Here is a 25,414-nt window from a genome sequence, read left to right as displayed (position 1 = left end):
TTAAATAAAGAAATGGCCCATTTGCATAGGGCTATTTCAACATTGTCATTCAGAGTTTGAGTAAGGAGATTACTTAAAACAAAGCTCTTGAATGGGGAACCTTGTTGGCCTTGAGGTGTGACTGACTGAGTGACAAGTGGAAAGAAGCTTGTAATTGTCAGTAGAGTGGAATATTCCAGTTGAAGTAAAGAAATAACAAGGTTACAGCCCTAGAGTCCTCAGTAAAGAATTTACAGTCCTCAGAAAATGTGTCCAGCTGTGATGTTGCTCCATCAGAGCACTGAAAGAAAAGAGAAAATTTACATCTATTAGACAGATGAAAATTGTCAAATTTGTTATCCTCCCAAAGCAGACAATCTTTTTTGGCATTAAAATAAGAACTGATGTAAAGATTAAGATAATCCTCCTTCTTTTTTTTCCCCCCCCAGAGATTGCATAAATATTTTGCAAATAAAGTACTTTTAGAAACTTTTTACCATTGTAACAGCAGTTCACATACATGATTCTTTTTGATTCTTTTCCAGTGGGATGCAGAAAACAACCTTCTTTCATACTCTTGCTGTTTATCCAAGAGACCTCCAAAGTTAATGTTAGAAAAACAGACACAAATCATCTAATGCTGAGCAAATTTCACTGGCACCATGTTTCATACTGATGTGTCTTGGACTTAATTTAGTGATGGTACGATCAGTTTTATATCATTGGCTGTGGGCTGTGGTCTTGAGAAGTGAGGAAAGACCCACTTTTCTCCTCTTATTTTGATTGCAAAATGCTCAGCTAGCTCTAGACTCCCAATGACCTCAAGAGAAAAGCAGAAAATTAGGACTCTTAAACTTTACAGGATTGGTCCAAGATGAGTATGGCTATCAGTTAATTTTACTGCAGTTGTGAAATATGAACCATAACACATCTTTTTTCAACAGCTGAAAAATTATATTATAACATACTAATTTTCCCTGTAATGCATTTTACTGTGGGACTTGAGAGACAGTGTAAACAGTTGTTTGATACACCCTCAGATGTATTGGGACAGGTGGGACGTTGCTTTGGGACAAAGTCATTTTTTTAGTAACATTCACTTTACTTTCTATTTAACATAGGATTTGTATTGCCTTGTATATATAAAAACAGAAAACCAGAAATTATAAGACTTTTAGCATCCTTTTTGTAGTGTAATCAGGCATTCTATGCACTCTTAGTTTTCTCAGTCAGACTATAAATCCTGAGGGTTTTTCCCTTGCGAGCCAAAATTTTCCATCTCTTCTTATCTTGATGTGTTGCTACATCAGCCTACAAAGTAATCTCAGTGGGACAAACTCCTGTCTCCAATACTCCCACATAAATTGAAAGCAATCCTATAATTATGATTACACCAAAACCAGAATTTGACCTAGTGACTTGAAAGAGCCAGGCAGGCAGTATTTGCCTTCAAACAGTTAGTTTTCTTCTTGCTTTCTGAACCAAAGTGCTCTGTGTCTTAATGTGTCCTGTAGAATTGTATGAACAGAAAAAACCATGATGAGTAATGCTTACAACTTGATTCTTAGCAAAGTTGTTGCCCTTCATTTCCCACTGAAGTCAATGGAAGCTGAATGTGTTGGAATGAAAGGTGGCACTGAGTCTCCACAAAGCTTTACAAAGCACTGATGGAAAGGGATTATTGCAGTTAAGCGTAGTCAGATAGTTAGAGCTGAAAAAGATCTATGTTTAGTTTAGATCTAATCTTTATGTTTAGTTGTAACAATGGTCTAGGAACTGCTTTGGAAGACCTCAAACTCTGTCAGATATAAGTAACAGCAGCACCTTTTTAAAGATCAAAATGCCATAGCACCCATTCAAATTGCTTGTAATATTGGAATTATTTCTTATACTAATGAAATTAACTGCCATGACTGTGCAATCTACTTCCACTATATGGCGTTGCAGTATGCAACACCACATAGTGGAAGCAGATTGATTCTTACAAGTAGATTGATTCTTATGAGTAAAAAGTCCAAGTGTAGCCTAATCTAATAAGTAATTTTCAGCTTTTTCTTTTCAATGTCTCTAGTTTTGCTATCTCAGTTTGTGGATGCATAGGATCAAAAACTGTAGCCTGAAGCACTTAGAACACATGAGGTATGGCCAAAGTTAGGAATTTTGTGTTAAATGTAGTTATTTAGCAAAATTCAACTGCATTCCATTATCATCTTCTAATCTTATAAAGGACTGACTTGATTGAAGAAAATGAGTTTTGAATGAAAAAGGGATTACATAGCTACCACCTTAAGTGTGCAGTAGGGGATTTTTGAAAGAAGGGAGTTAACATTTAATGACTTTTAAGGTTTTTATATTGTAGTATATATCACCTCTGTGTAGGTTATTTTGATTTTCATGAAAATTAAAAGATTGACTACATTACAGTCTGTCTTCTACATAACCACACTAACTATTACAGGATAAGACACAGGGGGTGAATGCTCCTCATAGCAACAGAAATGTTCTCAAATTCTATCTAGGAGACACTGACATTGCAATACAAGCACAATACATTCCTAACACTTATTTAACAGCAAGTTCCTATATAAGCTCATGCATATGTTGAATTTTTCATGCATGAACAGTAACTTTGAAGACAATGACCTATTCATATTCACAAATACAGCACACAGATAAGCACTGAAAGATGATTTAATCTTTGTCAAAGCATGAACATTTTTTCGTTTATTTTATGAGAAAAATGGACAGTTTCATTGCAAGATTTTCCACATAAAATATACTGTTAACGATAAATTACTGCATTTGTGTTGTAACCAATATTGTGCATAAAAATATAAGAGGTAGAGTATATTGCCTTATATCCTAAATATTAAAATAGTGTTGGAGAAATTCTGAAGTTTTTTTCCAAAGATTCAATTTTCACTGAATAAATCTGAACAAGAACTTCAAACTATGATCACATTTTTAACTGTTTTTATTTACTTCTAACATGTGTGCAGCTGACATTTTCAGATTTACCTGAAAACTCCTGGCCAAAGAGAACTGTTTACATTCACAGAATCTCACAGATATGGAGAGATCTTTGTGAAAGAAGCCTTAGCAGTTTTGTGGCTCTTAAAATGCCAGATCTGTTTTTCTATCTCTTTTTCATAAAAGCAAAACTCTGCAAAGATGCCTGACAGAGATTTCCTCCAGCCATTATATGACAAGGAGCAAGACACAAGACCACTGCTAGCCCACAAAGGGGGAATTTTGAGCTTCTGACTCCTCTGAGATTTGGAAGAGGTGAGGGATATTAAAATTCAGTTTGCTGTACTTTCAGCACACAGTCTTTAATGTCTTTTAACTGTTCTGTTTTCATAAGAACATTGGAACTGTGCTGCCACCAGCATGTAAAAACCCACTGGATTTTGAAAAGTACCAGCACAAATCCTGTGCTTCTGTGTTGCATTGGGGATGGGCTTTTTAACCTTTTTCTTAATATATTTCTGTTCACAAAGAAAATCCTAGCTGATTTTCTAGGAAATTTATTTTTAAATGTTTTGTTTATCCTGTATACACAAAAATTACTCCTACTTTTCCAAAGCAAAACTTTGGGTGAGATATTTCATTATAGTAATCAGCAAGTCATCTGGTGAACGTGGACAATTTTAAATAGCCACAGATTGTAACAGGATAATTATACAAGCATTGTACTAAGAGGTATTCAAATGCTTTTACCTCCATAGGTTGCAAAAGGATCAACACAGCATGTATGTGTGCACAGGGAGAGGCGGACAATGCTATTTCCCTCTGTATTCTCTCAGACCAAAATGAGAGAGAACAGTATCAATTCACATAAACCATACCATTCAGTGATGAGAAGAGCACACATATAGTACTTTCTGGCACATGTAACTGGAAGCACTTGTTGCTTAGGCTGAAGATGAGTGCCTCTCATAACTGGAAATACTACTGGAGGCACGGATTCTGCTGAAGAACCTCTAGTAGCCAAGCCATACTGTAGAGACATGTCACAAACCTTTACAGGCTGCTGTGGTCTGAGGTGCAACCCTCATCGCTGTACTCAGAAGATCTGTATGCTTAGATACCACTGTACACATTTTATCCCACAGCATTTCAGATTTTTAGTAGTAAGTCAATGTGGCTGAAAAGTAGAGCAGCTTTCCAGGGATATATTTGCAGGTCTTACAAGATACAGTAATGGAGTGCAGCCAGTGCAGTCAAGTTCAACTTTGCTGAACGTCCAGTCTGCTTGTTTCCAATTTCCTGCCTCATTCTTCTTGTCTGGCCAGCCCTGGCAGTCATGTGGACTCACAGTTAGATGCACCCAAGACTCTTAAGGAATGTCCAGGTAAGTGATTCTTTGCCTCATACATGCGTTTAATGCAGCAGTTCAACTGTAGGAGAAATAATGATGGAAAGCTCCTGACACAGACAGAACAGCAAGATCTGCCGTATGTAACTATTTCAACCCTGAATCAGGCTTCGGACTGTGAATTTGGATGCCATTTTCTCTGTTCTTTGGAGTACAATTCAGTGCAGACAGTTGTCAAAGGAGGCCTCAGGCAGAAGTCAAAGGAAGGAGAAAGTCTCACGTGATGGGGGTATCAAACACTTCCTGCCTTCAGAGGGGCAGTTGGCCTCTTAAGGGATTGAATCATGAAGCTGTGATTGCTAAATCAAGGCAAAGGAACTCCTTAGACAGCATGAAAAAATTTGGGTTTTCTGCTGTCAACTTCACCTCTCCTTTGTGAAAAGGACTCCTCTAGTCTGCAACACAACCAAAACCTCAGTGGAGCTCCCCTCTCCAACTTCTTTGGTCAGGGCTTTTAAGAGTTTAATTTTCAGTGACCACTTGCTTCAAAATGCAGGCACATTGCCATGTAGAATTAAAGATTTGTAAATGGAAGCAAAGAGTTAAGCAGAGTCTGAGGGAAACAGTACAGCTGTTACTAGCAGATTGGAGGGTTTCGTGTGACTCAGGTAGGATTTCCAACTTCATCCAACCTCCCACTCAAAGCAGCAGAGTGCATTACAGAAGGTCTGTGTCTGGAATGCACATTTTATTTCTTTTCCTCCCATAGTGTGGTAGTGAAGAGGACTTGCCTTCCTTTTTCTTCAACAACATACCAGTGAAAAAAAGACAAATACACATTTTAGAAAACAATTTCCATACTACAGCCTACAAAATACACATTTATATTTTTTTGCAGAAATCTGAACTACATTAATTATAATTCTCATTATAATTCCTTTAATATCTTTATGAGTAATGGAAAAAATATTTGAGTTGTTACATATTTTTATTAGGATTGTGACTTAAGTCAGACAGGAGTGGCTGTACAATGATACATTACGGGCCTACATTTTCTTTATTTAGAAATGTGGCTTTAGTCTGTGGTTTTCTGGTCTGAAAATCCTATATATTCACAGAACACGGTCAGAAGTGACCTTACATAATGCAGGATGGTAGAGAACTATGCCAAAAAACTCCACATCATACATGGATATTTGATGAAAATATATAAAAAATTTAATAGTGGGAGAAAAACAAATTGCATTTTCTCATTAAGTAACAATGGTGTGTCATGGTTTCAGCCAAGAACAGGGTTAATTTTTCAGCAGCCAAGAGAGGGAAGGGCCTGAAGTCATCCAAGACCTTCAGGTTATTAGGTACCATCCTTACCTTCCTGTGGGGGAAAGGGACTCTCACTTTGGAGAAGAAGGGTGTCACTGGTGAGTGGAAGAAGTGTGGCTTGTGTAGGGTCCATTTGCCATTGTTGCATTTTCCCAGGCTTGGTGAGAATTTTGCATGTGAATCTCCCTCTCTTTTTACACTTTTTTGTTAGTGTTATTGCTGTTACTCTTTGTTATCTTATCTCATTGCTTTTTCCAGTAAATTGTTTTTATCTCAAGCCATGATCTTTGCTTTTTGTGCTTCCAAGTACTCTCTCTGACCACCCATAGGGAGAGAGGGGTGGGAGGGGGAACAAGTGCCAGCATGGTTTTGATGGGAGCACTGAATTGAGGAATACTATTCCTGAACCCCACTAAACCCCAATAGTAATGTTGCCTAGGGCAATCAAATTTCATGTGGATCTGGACCAGTTGCCTAAGAAATTCTGTATTTCACAACTGAATTGGTATCCAGTGGAAGTTAGGGGACCATCAGCTGTTTTGTGTAGAATGGGCCTTGTTCTGTGTTTCTACAGTTCAGCACAAACTGCTGTTATAGGTGATAGGATACAGAACCTGAGAGACCAACCAACTGATTCTGGATGTCATATTTTCTGATCTTACATTCTGGAGGGCTCCAGGAAGGGAGACAATTAGATGCCACAGCCCAGCCAAAATTGACCTTTGGTACAGTACTTCCTCCTCCCTTTTAAGGACATCTGTCTGAAATCGCATATATTTCTGAATTTAATTATGAAAGAGGAATGCATTTCATTGCATAAAATTATCCTTTTTTTCCTACTGGAATATAGTGTCACTCTATCAAGAACAAATTCCTTCCTAATTTTGACCATCATTGGAACACAGAGATCAAAATGGAATTCTTACACTGTTTAAGAGTTACCCAGTGTTGAAAAATGGTGGAATAATTTTAGGTTGGAAAAGACTGTAGGATTATCTAGTCTGACAATTAACCCAGCACTTCCAAGGCCACCCCTAAGCCATGTCCTTAAGCACCACAACTACACATCTTTTAAATACCTCCAGAGATGGTAGGTCAACCACTTCCCTGGGCAGCCTGTTCTAATGCTTGATAATCCTTTCCATTAAGAAATTTTCCTCAAGTCTAATCTAAACCACCCATGGAGCAACTTCAGGGTTTCCCCTTGCCCTGTTGCTGGTTGCCTGGGGGAAGAGGCTGACCTCTACCTCACCACAACCTCCTCTCAGGAAGTTGTAGGGAGCAATAAGGTCTCCTCTGAGCCTCCTTTTCTCCAGGCTAAACACCCTCAGCTCCCTCAGCCACTCCTCACAGAACCTGTGTTCCAAACACTCCTCCAGCTCTATTGCCTTTCTCTGAATATGCTCCAGCAATTCATTGTCGTCATGTCACAAGAGGCCCAAAAATGAACACAGGGCTTGACATGCGACCTCACCAGTGCCAAGAACAGGGGGATGATGACTGCCATGGTCCTGCTGAGTACACTATTGCTGATACAGGCCATGATGCCCTTGGCGTTCTTGGCTACTGGGTACACACTGGCTTATGTTCAGCTGTTGTTGACCAGCCTCCCCAGGCCCTTTTCTGACAAGCAGTTTTCCAGTCACTCTGCCACAGCCTCTAGTGCTGCTTGAGATTATTGTGACTCAAGGGCAGGACCTGGCACTTGCCCTTTTTGAACCTCATACCACTGTTCTTGGCCCAGAGGTCCAGCCTGTCCAGATCCCTCTGCAAAGCCTTCAAACTCTCCAGCAGATCAATGCTTCTGCCAAACTTGGTGTCATCTGCAAACTGACTGAGGGGGCACTCAATCTCCTTGTGAATGAAGATACTAAACAGGACTGACTGGTGCAGTACTGAGCACTGGGGTGTTCAGTGGTCACCAACTGATAACTGGATGGAACTCCATTTATCACCACTCTCTGGGCCTGGCATCCACCCAGTTCTTTACCTAGTGAAGGGTGCTCCTGTCCAAGCTGCGGGCTGCCAGCTTTTCCAGGAGAGTGCTGTGGGAGACAGTGTCAAAGGCCTTGTTGAAGTCTATGTGTACAACATCCCCTCATCCACTAGACAGGTCACTTCATCATAGGAGGTGATCAGGTTGTCAAGCAGCACCTGCCTTTGACAAACCCAGGCTGATGGGGCCTGATCCCCTTTTCCTGCATGTGCTGTGTGATGGCACTCAGGGTGATCTGCTTCATGACCATCCCTGACCTCCAGGTCAGACTAACAAGCCTGTAGTTCCCTTGATCCTTTTTCCAGACCTTTTTGTAAATGTATCCCACTTCCAAACTTTCTGTCACTACCAGGACTAGTTTCCAAACTCCCAGGGACCTGGTACCACTCTAGTTAGCCATGACATTTGGTTAATGATGGAAAGTGGCTTGTGAGCACTTCCATCAGTACAGTCAGTACCCTTGAGGGGATCTCATCCAGCCTCAGAGACTTGTGTGTGTTAAGAGCTCACTGGCAGGTCACTGGCCATTTCCCCTTGGAGTATTCTGCCCAATTCCCATCTTCCAGCTCAGGGGGCTGGATATCCAGAGGACAACTGGTCTTGCTCTTAAAGACTAAGGCAAAGAAAGCATTCAATACTTCAGCCTTTTCCTTATCCCTTGTCATTGTATGACACCACCTGCCCACCCCCAACAACCAATAGCAGATGGACATACTTCTTGGCCTCTTTTTGTAGTGAATGTATTTGTACAAAAAATTTTGGTTGTCTTTTATGGCAGATCTAGTTGGTCTTTGGCCCTTGTAATTTTCTCCCTACATAACTCATGACATATTTTTAGTCTTGCTGAGCTGCTTGTCCCTTCTTCTAAAGGTCATAAACTCTCCTTTTTCTCCTGAGTTCAGCCAGGCCAGTCTTCTTCCCAGACAGCTCCTCTTTCAGCACATAAGGACAGCCTGCTCCTGCACCTTTAAGATTGTTTTCTCAAACAATGCTCAGCCTTCCTGCACTCCCTTGTCCCCTTGGGATCACATCCCAAGGAACACTATCAGCCAGTCCTGTAAACAGACAAAGGCTGCCCTCTGGAAGTCCCAGGCAGTTCTGGCACTTCTCCTGACCCGTTCCTTACAGCTCTGAAAATAGAAAGAAGCTCTCCTTTTGTGGTCTCTGTGCCCAAGATGGCCTCTGACCACCACATCTCCCACTAATCCTGTGTTCACAAGCAGCAGGTCCAGCTGGGCACCTTCTCTGGCTGGCTTCCTCATCCACTCTGAGAGAAGTACCAAGGCATGTTCCACACAGTTCAAACCTCCTGGGCTGTTCCCTTTCTGCTATGTTGTATTTCCAGCAGGTATCTGGTATGCTGGAATCTCTTATGAGAACAAGGGTCAGTGATTTGAAGGCTTTTTCCAGCTGCTCATAGAATATTTCATCTGCCTCTTCATCCTAGTTGAGTGGTCTGTAACGTACTCCCACCAGGATATCTGTCTTGTTGGCCTTCTCTCTGATGCTTATGCATGAACACTTGACCCTATCATCACCCTGTCACTGAGCTCTAGACATTTTAAACACTCTCTAACATATAGGACTACCTCATCATCTCCTTTTCCTTGTCTATCCTTTCTGAAGAGTTTAGAGTGATTCACAGCAGCTCTCCAGTAATGTCCCACGTTCCTGTGATGGCAGCCATGTCATAGCTTTCTTTCTTCACAGTGGCTTCCTGTGGGGGGATGGAATATAAGAGAATAGAGATAGTGATAAAGGTAATCTCACCCCTGAGGAGTTGCAGCTGCACTAATTACTAAGAATTAGGAACAGGCCTGCCCTTAATACACCACAGCTATAACCAATTAGGATGGGTATTATAAAAGAGTGGGTTGGCTAGTTGAAAAGTTAGTGTTGGTTGGCTGTGCTGTAAGGAGGAAGGGTTAGGTGCTTGTGAGAGGGGTAGCAAGGGCTAGTATGTACTGTGAGGGACAGTAAGGGTTAGGCAGTTGTAAGAGGGACAGGAAAGAGTCAGTAGCAGATGTAAAGAAGAAAGAGGGAAGGAGTCAGTGTTATGAGGAGCTGCTCGTGAGAAATCAGAGAGAGCATGGAAGTTTTGCAGTAAGTTAACAATATCTTCCATCTTCTCTCTATTGCCCATGCTGCATGCATTGGTATGAATGTGGTTGGACTATTGATCCCACCCCCCATCTTTTTGGGGGCAGAAGGCAAAATTTCTATGTGGTTCTTCTCATGCGCTTCTGTGGTTTCTAACATATCAATAACACTTGTGTCTTCACTGCTACATAGATTTCCATCCTTTACCTCACTGAGAGAGCAGACAGAAGGAGCTCACTAGCACACCATCCCTAAAACATAGGCTTGCTGCCCCCAGGTCTCTAGTGTGCTTGGGGTTTATTCCTTTCCTCTTTTAAACTTAGTTTAAAGATCTCTCAGTGAACCCTGCTAATTCTGTAAAGATCTTTTCACCCACTTTGAGACAGGTGTCACCAACTGGCCTGGTGTCGTGTAAACCAACCTATCAAAACCACCAAAGTTCTGCCACTGATACGAATCTTGAAGTCAGATGTCAATCTGGTAGCTCCTCCTGTTTTTCCTCTCATCATTCTCTGCAACTGGAAGGCTAGAGGAGAATGTAATAGTGCTTCTGGTATCTTAACCAATCACCTCAAGACCCTGAAATCTGTTTTGTTTGCTCTGTGACTTCTTGTTACAAAATTCTTCACAGCGTAGTGAAAAATTAATGCCATACGAGGATAGGAAGCTTTCTCTTCACATCTTCAACCTCTGCTCCAGAGGAAGAGGGAAGTGGGCCCACTCTACATGTTGGGTCCTCTGTTCCTATCAGGGAGTTTTCTGTGACAGTGATCCATCTGGGTTTTTTTGCTTTTTTTTGTTGGGTTTTTTTTTTTTTTTTCCTTCATGGAAGCAATTTTAATGCTGGGTATAGACTGATTAAACTTTGACAAAACTTCCAGGCTATATGAACCATCATGTTTATTATTCTTCAGATCCACTTGCAAAGCCTCATACCTCATGCCAGGGTACCTGGGAAGGTGGGGCAGACAATTTTAGTTATTAGATTAAGTTAATGATCACTTCAATTTCCAAAAGGGAATGTTGTGCACCTTCAAATCTGTTCCCTTGTGCTTTTGGAGAAGGAGCTGCTGAGCTCTTCTGCCTGGTTTTCAGTGACAGGATGTGTGGAAATGGCTCAAAGCTGTGTCAGGGAAGGTTCAAGCTAGATACAAGAAATTTCTTTACAGAGCTGCTGATCAAATACTGGAATAGGCTTCTTGGAGTGGTGATCAATACCCCAAGTCTGTCAATGTTTAAGAGGTATTTGGACAGAGACTTAATAATGTGCTTCATCTTATGGTCAGCCCTTATATTGTCACAGAGTTGGACGAGGTAATTGTTCTTCCAAAAGAACTATCCTTCCTGTAATTTTATAATACTTTGAGGTAACAACAAAAGTTTTTAAATTGTTCTTCTACGTTCAAAGAAGTTCACAGTCCAGATAAAAAACATGACTGTAGTCAAGTTCCGCTTAGACCACATCTGTAATTGGGTCATGGTCACCACATGTCATTCCACACTGAGAGTAGCTTGCTAATGGAAATGGAAGTTCAGTCTGAAGGTAAAAAAGAATCTGAGATGAATAGCTGAAAATGTGGGATGACTGAAGCCTGCATAAATTCATCAGAATATACTATGATATTGCAATTAAAATGTAGGTATGTAGTCTTTCAGACTATCAAAGCGAAGGTGATTATTTACAGTATTCATGGAAGTATTTTACTAGAATCAGCAACTCCTACTGAAAGTCTGGTTTTTTGGGGGGTTATTGTTTTTTTGTAGTTTTTTGCATGATGATCTATTTATATATTTGCTGAGTTATTTCATAAATTATATTGTCCTCAGAGAATGAAAAACTCAGCATGAACATCTGCAAACTGTGAAGAAAGAACAATGATCTATGCCAAAAATCTTTAAAAACTGAAAGCTGTAAACACTGGACTATTTTTGCTTGGACCAGGAAATGAAAACAGATTGGTCAAATATTAACTGCATTTACAGCTGCTAGAGGCAACAGGGTGTTTGAACACTAATAATTCTTTGAGTGTATGAAAGAGACTACAATCTGTATGACACAAATCTTGGCATTTTTATTTTTAACTATGATGGATGGTGTACAGTTTTACATTTTCTTCCCTGAATTTGGATGCCATGAATTTCACTTTTTTTCTCTCTTAGTTCAAAATATTACAAATACTAAGATTATTTTACAAAATTTTTTTCCTCCATCATGTTTTATCATGAAGTGGTAGTGATACAGCAGACTGCCATAATAACACCTCGCATCAGTGTGATGGTTTAATAGTAAGAAATTGTTTAAGTTATATTTTAAACTTATTTTCATGAAAGTAAATTAACTCTATTGAAGTCATCCCACAGGAATCTGTGCATGCCATATACAATATAGCTCCCAGAATGATTTTCCAGGTATCTCTCTGGCATGCTTTCTGCTTGTGAAACATGTATCACAGAAGTAATAAAAATGTATTAGTCTATGTGATTTCTAAGCAATAATTTCTAATACTGTATGTTCAATGCTACCAGTGCACTAAATTCTCTTGCTTTTGACATCTGTCTTTGGAATTTATATGAGAACAAAGCATTTTAAGAACTCTATCTACATAATTTGTTGCTTATTTACTATGTAAAAAAACTGTTAAATAATTTTTCTTTTTTATAGGATGACTCTGTGTAGCAAGACCCTAGTTTGTCATGCCAAGGCATAGAGGGCAATCAAAAGCTCCATCCATAATTTCTAATTACATTGTCAGGCTTTGATACACACCATTTTACAACAGCAGATTTCAGCCCTGATGTCTGTATTTTATTCATGTGCATATAGATCAGTTCTACACCCAATATTATTTTTCTTGGCATGGAGCTGGTATATAGCTTATTTATTCCACATTGCTTTGATTGTATTATATATTACATTACATATATATTATCAGTACATCCATTGCTGTAATGAGTGAATCAGAACTTGAACATAGACATGCTCAAGTCACAGACATTTGAAAACATTAAATTTACTGCACAGGCTCTCAGCCCTATGTGATAGACACAAGTTAATTTTTGTTTCTTATTGCATGACCTAATTCAGAAAAGCACTTAAAGTGCTTGATCTTAAACAAGCACTTAAGTATTTTCCTTTTCAAGATTTTTCTTTTTTAAATTAGTATTCCATTTCATCAAAATAATGGTATTTTCTAAACATAAACAAATAAGCTAGAAGTTTTTCAGTCTAGACTTTCTGCTGGAACTCAGCATATGATTTTGTACACAAGATTAATGTCTTCTGTGAAGCTTTAGGGAAACAGGGCAAAGCAGCCAGCAAAAGCCATATTACCGTTTTACCATTTAACCACTACCACTAAGAAGAAAATAATCACCTAACTCAGTTTAAAGTGAAAGAACTGAAAGACACTGTGGCTCAAATAATGTGTCTCATTTTGCTGGGTGTGGCTATAATAATCTAGGATTAATCTAAACATGTCCAGGGCATAACTCAGTCATCAGCTTTTGGGTGTTTTGGAACACACTTTATTGATTGAGGACATTTTGTACTATCAAATATTTTTTCTCTTGCATGCAGTTCATAAAACCATGACAAATAGAGAAGAAATTGTCTTGGAATTTATCAGGACAGAACTTAGTTTTATTGTAGGTATGCTTTTATGCCAAGATAATAATCACTAAGCACAGATGCCATTTGTTCTGTGATTATATTCAGTATGACATAGAATGGTGATGAGTTTTGTACATTTTGGAGATGGTCACTTTAAAAGCAGCTACAAAGATGACGGAGGCTCTCACTTCTCCTTGAGCCACATGGAGAAGACAAGGATCAGCAGATATAAGTTGCATTGAGGAAGGCTTCATCTGGACAGAAGAAAGATTTTTTATTTTTTTTTTTTAATTTTTTTTTAAATTTAATTTTTTTTTGGTAGTGATATTTTGTTCATTGGAACAACCTTCCCAGGGACATGGTGAATTCTCCATCACTGGAAGGTTATTTTCAGGATATGATTGGATAGGATGCTCTATATTCCAGGCTCCCTTTCCCATGATGAGCAGGAGACCTTTTGAGGGTCCTCCCAGCCTGGGTTATTCTGTGATTGTATGGTTAGAATTAATTGTATGTTTAGAATTAATTAGCCAGCCAGTGACCTTGGTGGCAACTGAGTTCAGCCAGTCAAGACCAACAGTGCTGGCTTTCTGACTCTGTATAAAGGGAAATGTTCTCAACCAAAATTGGCTGCTGTGTGTGAGCCTCCAGTGTCATGTCTGTCTCAACTGCAACACCTTTGGACTTTGTTTCTCCCTCCTAGAAATTTTAGTATGTATTTGTCTTTATTTACAATGCAGTTAAAGCCCACTTTTTGTTCTCTCAGGACCCTCATAAGAGACCTCAGAGAGACTGACAGCCCTTACCAGAAATGCCCAGCCTGCTGCTGTGCCTCTCCACAACCTGAGCAATGCCCAGGATCCTATCTCAGACCCTAGGGCCACCAGCTCCTGTCCCAGTGATGCTGCAGCAGAACTGGTCACTAGCCTCCCTCAGCCTTCCCTTGGCTCTCTGCTGATGCCCTGCCTTGTCCTAGCCTTGCCCACCCTGAACCCTGCCTGAAGCCTAGGTAGGGGCTACCTCAGTCTGCTTCCATGTGCCTGTGTACTCAGGGAGCATTTGTCCCTCCCTGCACCAGATACATTCTCCTTGTTTGGTATGCTTTCTAGTTTGTTCCTTTTAAATAAATACAAAATGTCTACCATCATTTAACTTACACAAATTAATTTCCCATGGAAAAGAGAGAGAATTTGAGTCAGAGTAATTTGAATGTTCCAGGAGAAGTCTTAGCACAGCCTGCCCACAGGTGCTCTGTGCCTGAGTGCCTTTCCACTGGGGTTACAGCTGCCTGCGGTCACCACAGTTAGGTTGTTATGTTGTTTTGGTTTGGGTTTATTTTTTGTTCCTGCATAGACTCTCATCACAAACAATATTACAGCCTCAAGAAGACAAAGTTCAGTTGCAAAGTTGAGAATGTAACAGTTCTCAGAACAATTTTTTTTTAAAGAGTGTTTGTTTACACAGTACTCAATAAACTCAAGCAAAGGAAAATGTACACTCCAGACCACACAGCAAAAAAAAGGCAAGAGTTCATTGTAAGGCCACAAGCACACACATGTGAACATGCTACAACCTTGTTTTTTAAAATGCTGTTAGTAAGCCAAAAGATAAATTATTGTTACAAATGTGCATTATTTAATCCTGTATTTAAATACCATTTTATTGCGTGCATGAATTTGTGCTCTAATACTTGCCACCCATCCAGGATGGCATTCACTATCAGATTCATTTTTTGGGAAGACTCAATTTGGGTCTGCAATGAACTTTAATCACACAGGGTTTAGGGAAGGAATCTATAATTTTCTTTGCAAGCAGTGGCAATTTATAAGCTTTCAGAAGCAGACATGATTGGCATGTGCTTGGTGGACACTTAAAACTGTTAGACCTGTCTAACTAACTATCTAATTATCTTTTCAGACCTAATAAATCTCTCAATAAAGACTATATTCAAACCTTAGGCCAAGCAAAGCATCTCCATTTGTATTTCTAGAGCTAGTGACTGAATAAATTCAGTAAGCTGAATACTGGGCATCTGTCTAGGATTCTCAGATGCTTCTCTCTGCATAAGCCAGGAAAAGATAAATGGTCAAAATAGAACTATTGTAAGGAAGATAAAAGAAAACATTTCAGAAGTTAGACAGATAACAAGTTGAAGAGGAAGAGATTTAGATAGGGATATGCAGACTTTGGAAGAAGGCATCACTCAGAGATGTAAAAGAACTTCTGAGTTTGTAATTTAGGCAGCAGCAACAGAGGAAGAACTCTACAGATGAAGAGATAGACAGCTGTTTAGAGGCATGCAAAAAAGAGGAATGAATAAAACTCAAAGCTAGAAACAGTAGGATTAGATGAAAGCAAAAGGATGGGTCTTGGCAAAAAAATTAACTTGATATTTTTCTGCCCTTGGTATTTTCATTTTTCTATCTCCTGTAAATACCATGAAACTTGTCTGCAAAAAGTACATTACAGCCTTTTAAAATGCTGGGTTATGTGCAGAATAATACAATAATTCCAGGACAATTTAACCTGTTAATTCCAGTTTTAGGTATGGGTTCTGCACATAGTGATCCAAAGATTGCTGATGGCACAACTCATGTTTCACCTGATAGACTTCTGTTCTGCTTGGGTTTTTGATTCATTCACTAAAAAGGTGGGCAGGGTGTTTAACAGAGCTGTGCTCTTCAGCAGGTTACTGCTGATGCAGTCTCTCCCGTAATACAGAAGTGGAAGCAGGGTGAAGAAGCAGTATGGAGGACTTCTTCTCCAGTCTTGGCCTCAAGACCAATCCCTTGTCCAATCCCAATCACTGTTCTAACCTGTTCTTTCTTTCCTCTTTCTAGTTCTGCTCTTCATCAACATCCAATTAATTCTTCAAAAATTCCATTAAGTCATGACAGAGCCCTTCTTGAGTCTCATTGAGAGCTTTCCCTCAAGATGATAAAGGATAATTCCAAAACAAAGGCCAGTTTACTATTGATCCCTAAGTCATTAATGCACTGGTGTTTATGACAAAAAGAATTATTAGAATTTCTTTAGCATCCAGTACAATTTTTTTGTTCTTATTCACAAAATTAAAAAAAAATTAAAAATACTGCATATGAAGTAATAGAAAATATCACTCAGCAGTATGTAAGCTTTATAAAGTTGTCAAGATACTCTCAAATTAACTCTATGATATGCTTATCTGTATGTTGATCTTACAATAGGGGAATTATTTTTTTTGACTGACTATCTTAATATGATGATACTGTCATCCTCCCTATTCTGCATGCCAGAAGTGACACCAAACTTTCAGTACTCATAACCATGACTCTTAGTATCAGAAAGAAGACATATTCCTTATTCATATGTTTATTAAAGAATTTAATACAAGACAGTTTAGTCTCAAGATTTCTATTCTACAGAAATAATCAGTTAATACATCCTGAAATCATAGTATATTAAGAACAAAAATCATAGAATAGACAAGACCAGCCCTCAGGAATCTCTGAACCAGGAGATCACGATAGAGGAACGTTAGAAGGAAAATTTCCTTGGTCAAAAGGTTATTAGACTGGAGAACCTCTAGGCAAACCTGGCATCAACCAGTCTAGGTCCTGACAGGATGCATCCATGAATGCTGAAAGAGCTGGTGAACACCATGGCTGGGCCACTTTGAAAGGTCATGAAGAATCAGGAGGGGTTCCTCTGGACTGGAAAAAAGCAAATGTCACCCCAGTCTTCACAAAGGGCAAGAAGGAGGACTCAGGGGACTACTCGGGGACTCCTCACCTCAGTCCCTGAAAAGGTGATGGACCACCTCATTCTGGAGGCCGTCTCTATCCGCATGGATGACAAGAAGGGGATCAGGATGGAGTCAGCATGGCTTCAGCAAAGGGACATCATGCCTGGCCAATCTGATTGCTTTCCACAGTGAAACAACTGCCTGGACAGATGGATGAGGGGAGAGCAGTGGATATTGTTCCACCTGGACTTTCAATACTGTCTCCCACAACAGCCTCACAGGCAAAACTCAGGAAGTGTGGCCTGGGTGATGGGACAGAGAGGTGAATTGAGAACTGTCTGAATGGCAGATCGCAGAGGATTGTTATGAGTGGCACAGGGTCTGGTTGGAGGCCTGCCACAAGTGGTGAACCCCAGATTCAAGAGTGGGCCTGGTATTGTTTAACTTCTCCATCAGTGCCTTGGTGAAGGGGCAGGTGCCTCCTCAGCGAGTTCACTGGTGACACAGAGCTGGCAGCAGCGGCCGATACCCCAGAGGGCCGTGCTGCCCTTCAGAGGGTGGAGAGAGGGACACACAAGAACTGTCTGAAATCCAACAAAGGCAAATGCAGGCTCCTGCACCTGGGGAGGAAGAACCCCAGGCAGCAGCACAGGCTGGGGCTGACCTGCTGGAAAGCAGCTCTGAGGAGAAGGACCTGGGGTTCCTGGTGGACAGCAAGCTCTCCATGAGCCAGCAGTGTGTCCTGGTGGCCAAGAAGGCCAATGGTGTCCTGGGGTGCATTGGGAAGAGCAGTGCCAGCAGGTGGGGGAGAGGTGATCCTGCTCCTCTACTCAGCCCTGGTGAGGCACATCTGGAGTGCTCTGTCCAGTTCTGGGCTCCTCAGGACCAGAGAGACACAGAGCTGCTGGAGCTGGTCCAGCAGTGAGTGACAATGATTATTAGGGGCTGGAGCATCTCCCATACAAGGAAAGGCTCGCCTATAAAAATTGAAGTGTCTCAGTGAATGGATTCAGGCTCTGCTTGGCAACACCAAGCAATAGGACAAGAGGCAGCAGGCACAAACTGATGCACATGAAGTTCCAACTCAACCTGAGGAAGAGATTTTTTACTGTGCAGGTGACTGGAACAGATTGCCAAGAGCAGTTGTGAAGTCTCCCTCACTGAAGATACTCAAGAACAATCCAGATGTGATCCTGTGCAATGCACTCTGAAAAGATCCTGCTTGTGCATGCATATTGAACTACTCTGGTCCCTTCTAACCTGGCCAACTCTGTGATTCTGAGGCTTTTCTTCTCCTAGTTGACCAGATTTTAAGTTTTCTGTGTTTCTTTGTATGAGAGTTGCTCTAGCTCCATCCAGTGCTTCATGGGACCCTCTCCTGTATTTGTATAGGTGTCTTTTACCATGGAGCCCAGAACTCAACACTTGGTGTGACCTTACCAGTGCTTAGTAGATGGGAAGGATCACCTCCCTCAAACTGCTGGCAACACTCCTATGGCAGCTGTGGACACTGCCTTCTTTCATCCAGGGGCAAATATTGTGAATACCAGTGAGTTCATTGTCTTGAATAAGAATATTCTGGAGTATTCAAAGTCCTAAAGAAGAAAATTGTCATCATTTTGAGAGAACCTCAGTCTTTTTCACTACTATGGATCCATTTTTTAGTAAAACTGAACATCATATAGGCTAATATATTAATAATGTATTAATGCTAATGTGTTAATATTAATGTAAGATATAGTATATATATATAAAACATATAGTCTCTTGACACATACTAGGGCAGGATGTCTATAGAATGTAAGCTAAAGGTATCACTCAGTAAGGACTAATTTTTTGAAGCATTTTGGTGCTGGACAACCATTGAAATCCTTGGAAAATACATGCCAGAAGACCTTTAAAGTCATGTAAAGTCACTCGTAAAATGGAATATAGATTCCAAATATTTTAAAACTCTTTAGAAAGAGAACAGTATTAGCTTCATCCTCATAGGAGATAAAACACTTCCGTAACCCACCTGCTGACAATTGCTCACAAGAACCTTCCAATATGTCATAACATTGAGAAGTGAAAAACTGACCTAACATTAGATAAGCAAATAGAAAGTAATTATAGATATTGATAATGGTTTTAAAGAGCTTTGAGATACAGTTTATGAAGTATTGAAGATAGAAATGCAATATGTTCTTTATAAAAACACTCAAGAAAATGAAGATGAATAAACTGTAGATATAACAAATTACTAATCTGCTGTTCTCTCACAATTAGTTTTAAGACATTTGCTGGTCAAGGTTCTTTTTTCACGTTTCCAGTTTTATGACAGAATCATAAATAACACAGTACTATCATCTTTTTTATACTCTATACTGAATGTTTGTCCTTCATAGGCTTCGCGAGGGCTAACTAAAGTATGCTCTGAAATAATTAGAAATACACAGCTGACTTATTTTCTGGCTTATTGCTCTACCCCAAGAATCCTTTCACCCCTCCAACATTTTCACTGCCTTAATTTTACTGCAGTTCAACAGCAACCGTAAATTGTAATTGAAGACTTCAGAGAGACATTGGTTGATATACCAGCAATTTGTTCTGGTAAGCAAGAGAAAATCTCACCTTTCTTTCAAAAATAGAGTTTATCTGGGACAAAGCAAATAAATTTAAAGTGCAAAAGTAAAGTGCAAATGTATTCAGAAGAAAATGAAGTTCTCTTCCTACCCATTAGTATAGAAACTCCAGTGCAAATTCCTTTTTTATGATACTGGTTGGAAACTGCTCCAAATAAACAACAGATTTGAAAAGCAAAGCTGTACTGCATAATATGAGAAATCTTGAAAAAATCTAGAGAAGAAGAGAGAATCTAGAGAAAAACTATTTAGAGAGTCTAGATAAAACTCTACAGAAATACATACTTTGTTCAGATTTCACACTGGAAAGTCAAACAAAGATTAGTTAATATTTAGATATGGAGAATAGAAATCAAAATAGTAAAACCATCGAGGACAGAAAAATGAAAACTAGTAATTTCATATTATTTAGGTTTGACATAGTAATCTGGAATTAAAAAGCATCAAATATATTACATTTATATGAATTTTCTGATATACAGAAGAGAACTGCTGAAAACGAAGAGATTTTCTATTCTTTTTAAGATAAATTTCCAATCCTACTTCACTATCTGTCATAATGGCTGCCCTTCTATTTCCAGCACTTACCTGAGTAACAATGGCTGAGTTTTATATGTTAACTGTGTACTGGAAAGAAGTATATTATTTTTTGGATTACTGCATAGAAATGAGACAACTATACACTAGTGGTCTTTAAAACACTTCCCATTTTTCAGGCAGGGAATAGTCTACAGATGAATTACACTAAACAACATTATATTTCTCTCAATTTCTGACTTCAGTTTTTAAAACTGAAGGAAAACAGCTGCTCATCCAGCAATACAGGAGGAATGGGAATGTCTCTCATGGCTTTGTTTTTTACTTAACCATTAGGATGTAGAGGAAACTAGTCTATCTTACATTTACAAAGAGTGAAATATATGATCTAAAAGGGAAGAATTCCATCTACCTACCATTACCTCATAAACTGTAAAGACTGGTAAAAAATAAAAGATAATAAAAAATGTAAAAATAAACAAAAGGAAAAAATTATAAATGCTGCTTCTTTACTTCTGGCAGCTAAGGAGATAATGCTAAATACACATAAACACACAGTTATACGTTTTGAAATGTGATTGGGACAGAATTCTCACATTCTATTTATCATAGAGAAAACCTTGCATTTACAGAAACAATTGAAATGCTGGATACAGAAGGATTTCTGACCATCTTTAGCAACAGTCTTTTTTTCACTAGCTGGAATTGTTGGTCACCTTCAGGGAGGAATGAACCAAATAATATTGCCTGAACAAAGACAATTTGTCTGTCAAAAAGCTTTTCCTTCTACAGTCATCAAGACTGCAGGGCATAGTTTTAATGTCAGTGCTCAGTTCACTCTTTGCTTGGAAAAGAGAGTTCTTCAGATGTTTTGTCCTGAAACAGAAAACAAACATGCAAAAATAATCTGTCAATGATACACTGAATGTTCAATGTCTGGCAAAGAAGAAGCTAGAACACTTTTGATATACATGCAGTGAGCTGGTGTGGAGGACTAAGTTTGTATGAGTGTGAAATGAGAAAACTTTAGAGGACATGATGGAAGAATAGCTACTTTTAACACAGATATTGTTATAGGTTTATTCCTATTTCTGATCAAAACATGGTTTTGAACATATTTTATCATCTTCTGGTGAGAGCTACTCCAGTTCATGCCAGAAGAGGGGAGTCTTCTCTTTCACCACAACTACCTGGGCATACTAACTGTTTGTCTTGGGTTGGACTACCCTTGTTTTCACAGTTTGTCCAGACTGAAAAAAAAAAAAAGACTTAGCATTCCAGATGTGACTTACAAATAAAAGCACCTTCACTAAGTCTGTATGTTTTCACATGTGCACAGTGTGTTTTTTCATAACAACCCTGAAAGGGAAGTACCAGCATGAAAATCCTTAAAAATTACCCTGCATTAGACCTGATGTTCTGATTATGACAGAGAGGTAAGATGAACTCAGAACACAAGAAGTTAAGGACATGTTTTGATACTGAGATAATAGGGTTACTCATAGGTTTTAAGGCTATCTTATTAGATTCTATATTTAATTCTATTTTTTTTTAATGTTGCACAACTAACACCTTTGCTATAATCCTCTTACAAATATCCTGTATGGCAGTCTGAGGAATGTCTGATTTTTTCTGTCTGGACTTTAGAGGGAAACAAAATGGAAAATGCTTTTGGGATACATTTTTGAGTGAAAAGGAAGATGCATGCCTTTTCCTTTTTTATTCTCAGCATGCAGCATGGAAAGACATATAGAGATGCAATAAAAAGTGCAAAAATGCTAATAATAATCATAATAATCCTAAAGAGGATGAAAAGAGATATCCAAAGTGTCTGATTTTAATTGCTATTCAAATACTATAGCAGAGGTGGAAAACAAGGGGTCTGATCAGATCACCTCAGAAAGACAATGCCATTAGCAGGTTTGTTGAGAAAAAATTGGTCTGAATTACCACATCCAGACCAGATCCATGACCTGAATAGACCATGTTACCATAAGCAAAAGTGTTTCAACTTCTATAGCCAGATAAAATAATAGTTTGACCATTTCAGCCATTACATTATTCAAATAAACTAAATGCTTCTGAAACTCTGTAAGAGTTTAAAAATATACAACAACTATCTTTATAAAACTTGTTATAGCCCAGGTAGAATCCAGCTGGGTAGAATGGTAAATGGCCACCACCATCGCTGTTTTAGAAGGTCCTTGGAGACATAATTAAAAGTCTAAAGAGGAAATTGTCACACTGAGAAAGAAAGAAAGAAAAGAAAGAAAGAAAGAAAGAAAGAAAGAAAGAAAGAAAGAAAGAAAGAAAGAAAGAAAGAAAGAAAGAAAGAAAGAAAGAAAGAAAGAAAGAAAGAAAGAAAGAAAGAAAGAAAGAAAGAAAGAAAGAAAGAAAGAAAGAAAGAAAGAAAGAGAAAGAACTAAAGAAAGAAGCCCACTGAGGGAGATCAAATAGAACAATATTTTACTCAATTCCATTAAATATAACAAACCCCAATATTTTGGTTCCTATAGAAAGACAATTCTGAACCAGTTTTGTAGGTACAATGCACTTTATGCTTAAATAATGCCTTTCAGATGGGTTTGCCAAGACAGTTCACACGTACTAATCACAGAGATCAGTTAGTCATCTTGAGCCAAAGGGTTCCACTGAGGTTTGAGCTCTGAGCTAAAACCTGAAGTATGTTTTACATCTTTCCCCTTCATGGGCAACACTCAGTTTTATCTTCGAGGAGTGTACCAACCTCAAAGAGAGAGCGAGAGAGAGATAGAAAAGCTTCAAATAAATTTGAGTTGTCAGGCCACAGGTCAGCAGTCTAAGGCCTCAGGAGGTGAGCTGCAGGCACACAATCAACACATCTAGAAAGTGGATTGCATTGCACTATTGTTTTTCAAGTCAAAATGTTTTCTTGCAAGAACAGTAAAACAAAGTGTTGCTTACACCACTCTTTAAGCAATGTTGTGTGAGATACCAAAGCACTAGTAAAAATGCTGCTTTTAGCATTTTGCACAAGCTGGAGCTTATATAGGGGTATATCTCAAAGCGGTCTACCTCAGTACCTATATAGCTCCTAAAGCATACAACAGTCTCTCAGCTTAACAGCAGACAGTTCTGGCTAGAGACTATATTTCTAAGCTAAAAAGCAAGGGTATTACTGCAATGTGGCCCTAATGGAAGCAAAAATCCTAAAGAGATAACTAAAACATTTCTAAAGTAGCAAGTCAAAAGAAACCCACAAGGTCTTGACTTGAGGTCAGAATGTGACATTTGTGTTTCTTCTATTTTCAGTACAGAAGGGGTGAAAACTAATACATAGTATCAATCAAGTGAGGAATGAATACTAAAGTAGCTTAAAGAAGACATCTACTTAATCTAATTTCAAGTGTTTTCAAAAACAGAAATAGAAATAAATGCCAGGGATGTGTCAAATAAAAATAAATGGAAAAAAATGTAGCATCTTTGACAACTTGTGTGGCAGCACAGAAACATGAACATAATGACGTATGTGGAGATCTCAGGAAGGTCTCTACACAAATCCTGTGACAGCAAGCTATCAAAATAAGATTTAAAAAAATGGATGAAAATGAATGCTTTGAAATAGAAACGTTACACAGATAGATAGTAAATTTCTTTTACTTTGGTTAGCGAACTAATGTACTTAAAATTCCCATAGAAACCTCACTGAGAAGAACCTTGCCTAAGAATTTACACTCAAGAAAATAAAGATAAGACAGAGAGGCAGAGAGAATTTGACAGAATTGCCAAATATTAACCTCCCTGAAAAAAAAATCTTCAAATATTTATTATTTACAAAAGATGTTTCTATAAGTAAATAAATAAAATTCACTACAGAAAACATGTGATGCTAGAGAACGCATAAAGCATCAGAAAAAATCTGCTGGGAAAATTGTGATCCTAGCAGCTTCTTCAGGATGAGAATTTCTCCCACTGAGATAATTAAATGAGGGGGTGGCACCATAGAGGAAAGATCCAATACCAGCTAAGTGAACTGAAACAAATTAATTGGAAAACACCAAATAAATACATATAACTAGTGTGGGAAATAAAAATTCCTCCCACAAGCCTGCCATGTATGTTGGCAAAAACTAGAAGATAAAATGATTTGTGATAGAGATTGAATTACTTTTGAGTAAGTAATGCTGCAAGTATCATTATTCATTAGAATCTCTTAATCAAATTTTATTTAATACAACATAACATTTCACTTCTGCCATTTAAGATAAGGTAAAGAAAAAATAATCACATATGCAGAAGTTTCTTTTAGAAAAAGCTTGAAAATTTATCTGAAACTTCAGTCAGAAGAGAGGACAGAGAACAGAAGGTAACAGCCCTTTTCAGAGTGTCACTATAGGCATGGAGTAAGTTCTGGAAACTGGTTCATTCTAAAACACTTGTGCCAGCATCCAAGGAGATTATCAGTTTTGGCAGGCAAACTAAAAGGAATAGGGATCTTGTTTTAAAAGAAAAAAAATTAATGGTTCATTTACTAGTGAGAAAAACGAAGGACATTGAGAACAGGAACATCCAGAACTATGTAGCTTGATAAAGAAAGAAGTATGAAGAATTCAATGTTCAGTATGAAAAAATCATGCATCTGTTTTGAAATTAATTTCTCATGAACTGGGTTCAGAATAAGAGATTCTTCAAAAGTTATTGTGTTGATATTGTTTCAAAACATTTTCCATACAAATTCCATATCTAGAAGTATGTTGTGAGTTTTTTAATTCCTTGATCTAAAAAAATCTAAGTTTTTAAAATCTCAGACTTCTACAATATGCATACTATCTGGAATTTGTTTAGGCTTAATACAGCTATGGTTATAAAGACTTACTAAACAGATTTTTCCAAATTTAGATCATACTTTCTCCATGGCATTTAGTCAAACAATCTGATGAAAACAATAATTTGGGCCCATTTGGCCCTACAGTTCTATTGTATGATTTATGAAGCATTATACATAAACACGTTTATCTCTAATGCACATGAATGTCAGGTTTATGTCTTGGGTTTGACAAACACCATGAGCCACATTGTCTTGCTGTTTAATTTTAATCACCTAAAAAAAATCTGGGAGCCAAACTACCTGGAATCACCCACAATAGCAGAACTGAAAAGTGGAAACCTGATGAAAAATTATTTTAAATTCTAAGCTAGCCCAGTAGACTGCAACTTTTTTGAT

General features: G+C 38.5%; 1 long non-coding RNA gene across 7 annotated transcripts in view; it reads right to left on the bottom strand.

Annotated features, from left to right (window-relative positions):
- Positions 1-219: 219 nt before the first annotated feature.
- Positions 220-25,414, bottom strand: part of LOC135289576 (uncharacterized) — a 42,083-nt gene continuing 16,888 nt past the window's right edge. For 2 of the 7 annotated variants that reach the window (XR_010352321.1, XR_010352320.1), the window contains exons 5-6: positions 9,206-9,333; positions 4,857-5,098 (exon numbers count right to left, since the gene is read on the bottom strand). This is a non-coding gene — a long non-coding RNA (uncharacterized LOC135289576). Of the gene's footprint in view, positions 281-2,672; positions 5,099-9,205; positions 9,334-16,661; positions 21,088-25,414 lie in introns of those variants that run through there. The other 5 variants (XR_010352323.1, XR_010352324.1, XR_010352329.1 and 2 more) reach the window with 5 other exon arrangements.

Source organism: Passer domesticus, chromosome Z, assembly GCF_036417665.1.
Source record: "Passer domesticus isolate bPasDom1 chromosome Z, bPasDom1.hap1, whole genome shotgun sequence".
In the NCBI taxonomy this organism is placed as follows: Eukaryota; Metazoa; Chordata; class Aves; order Passeriformes; family Passeridae; genus Passer; species Passer domesticus.
The sequence above is the reverse complement of the archived record's forward strand: the minus strand, read 5'-3'. Positions and strand labels throughout refer to the sequence as shown.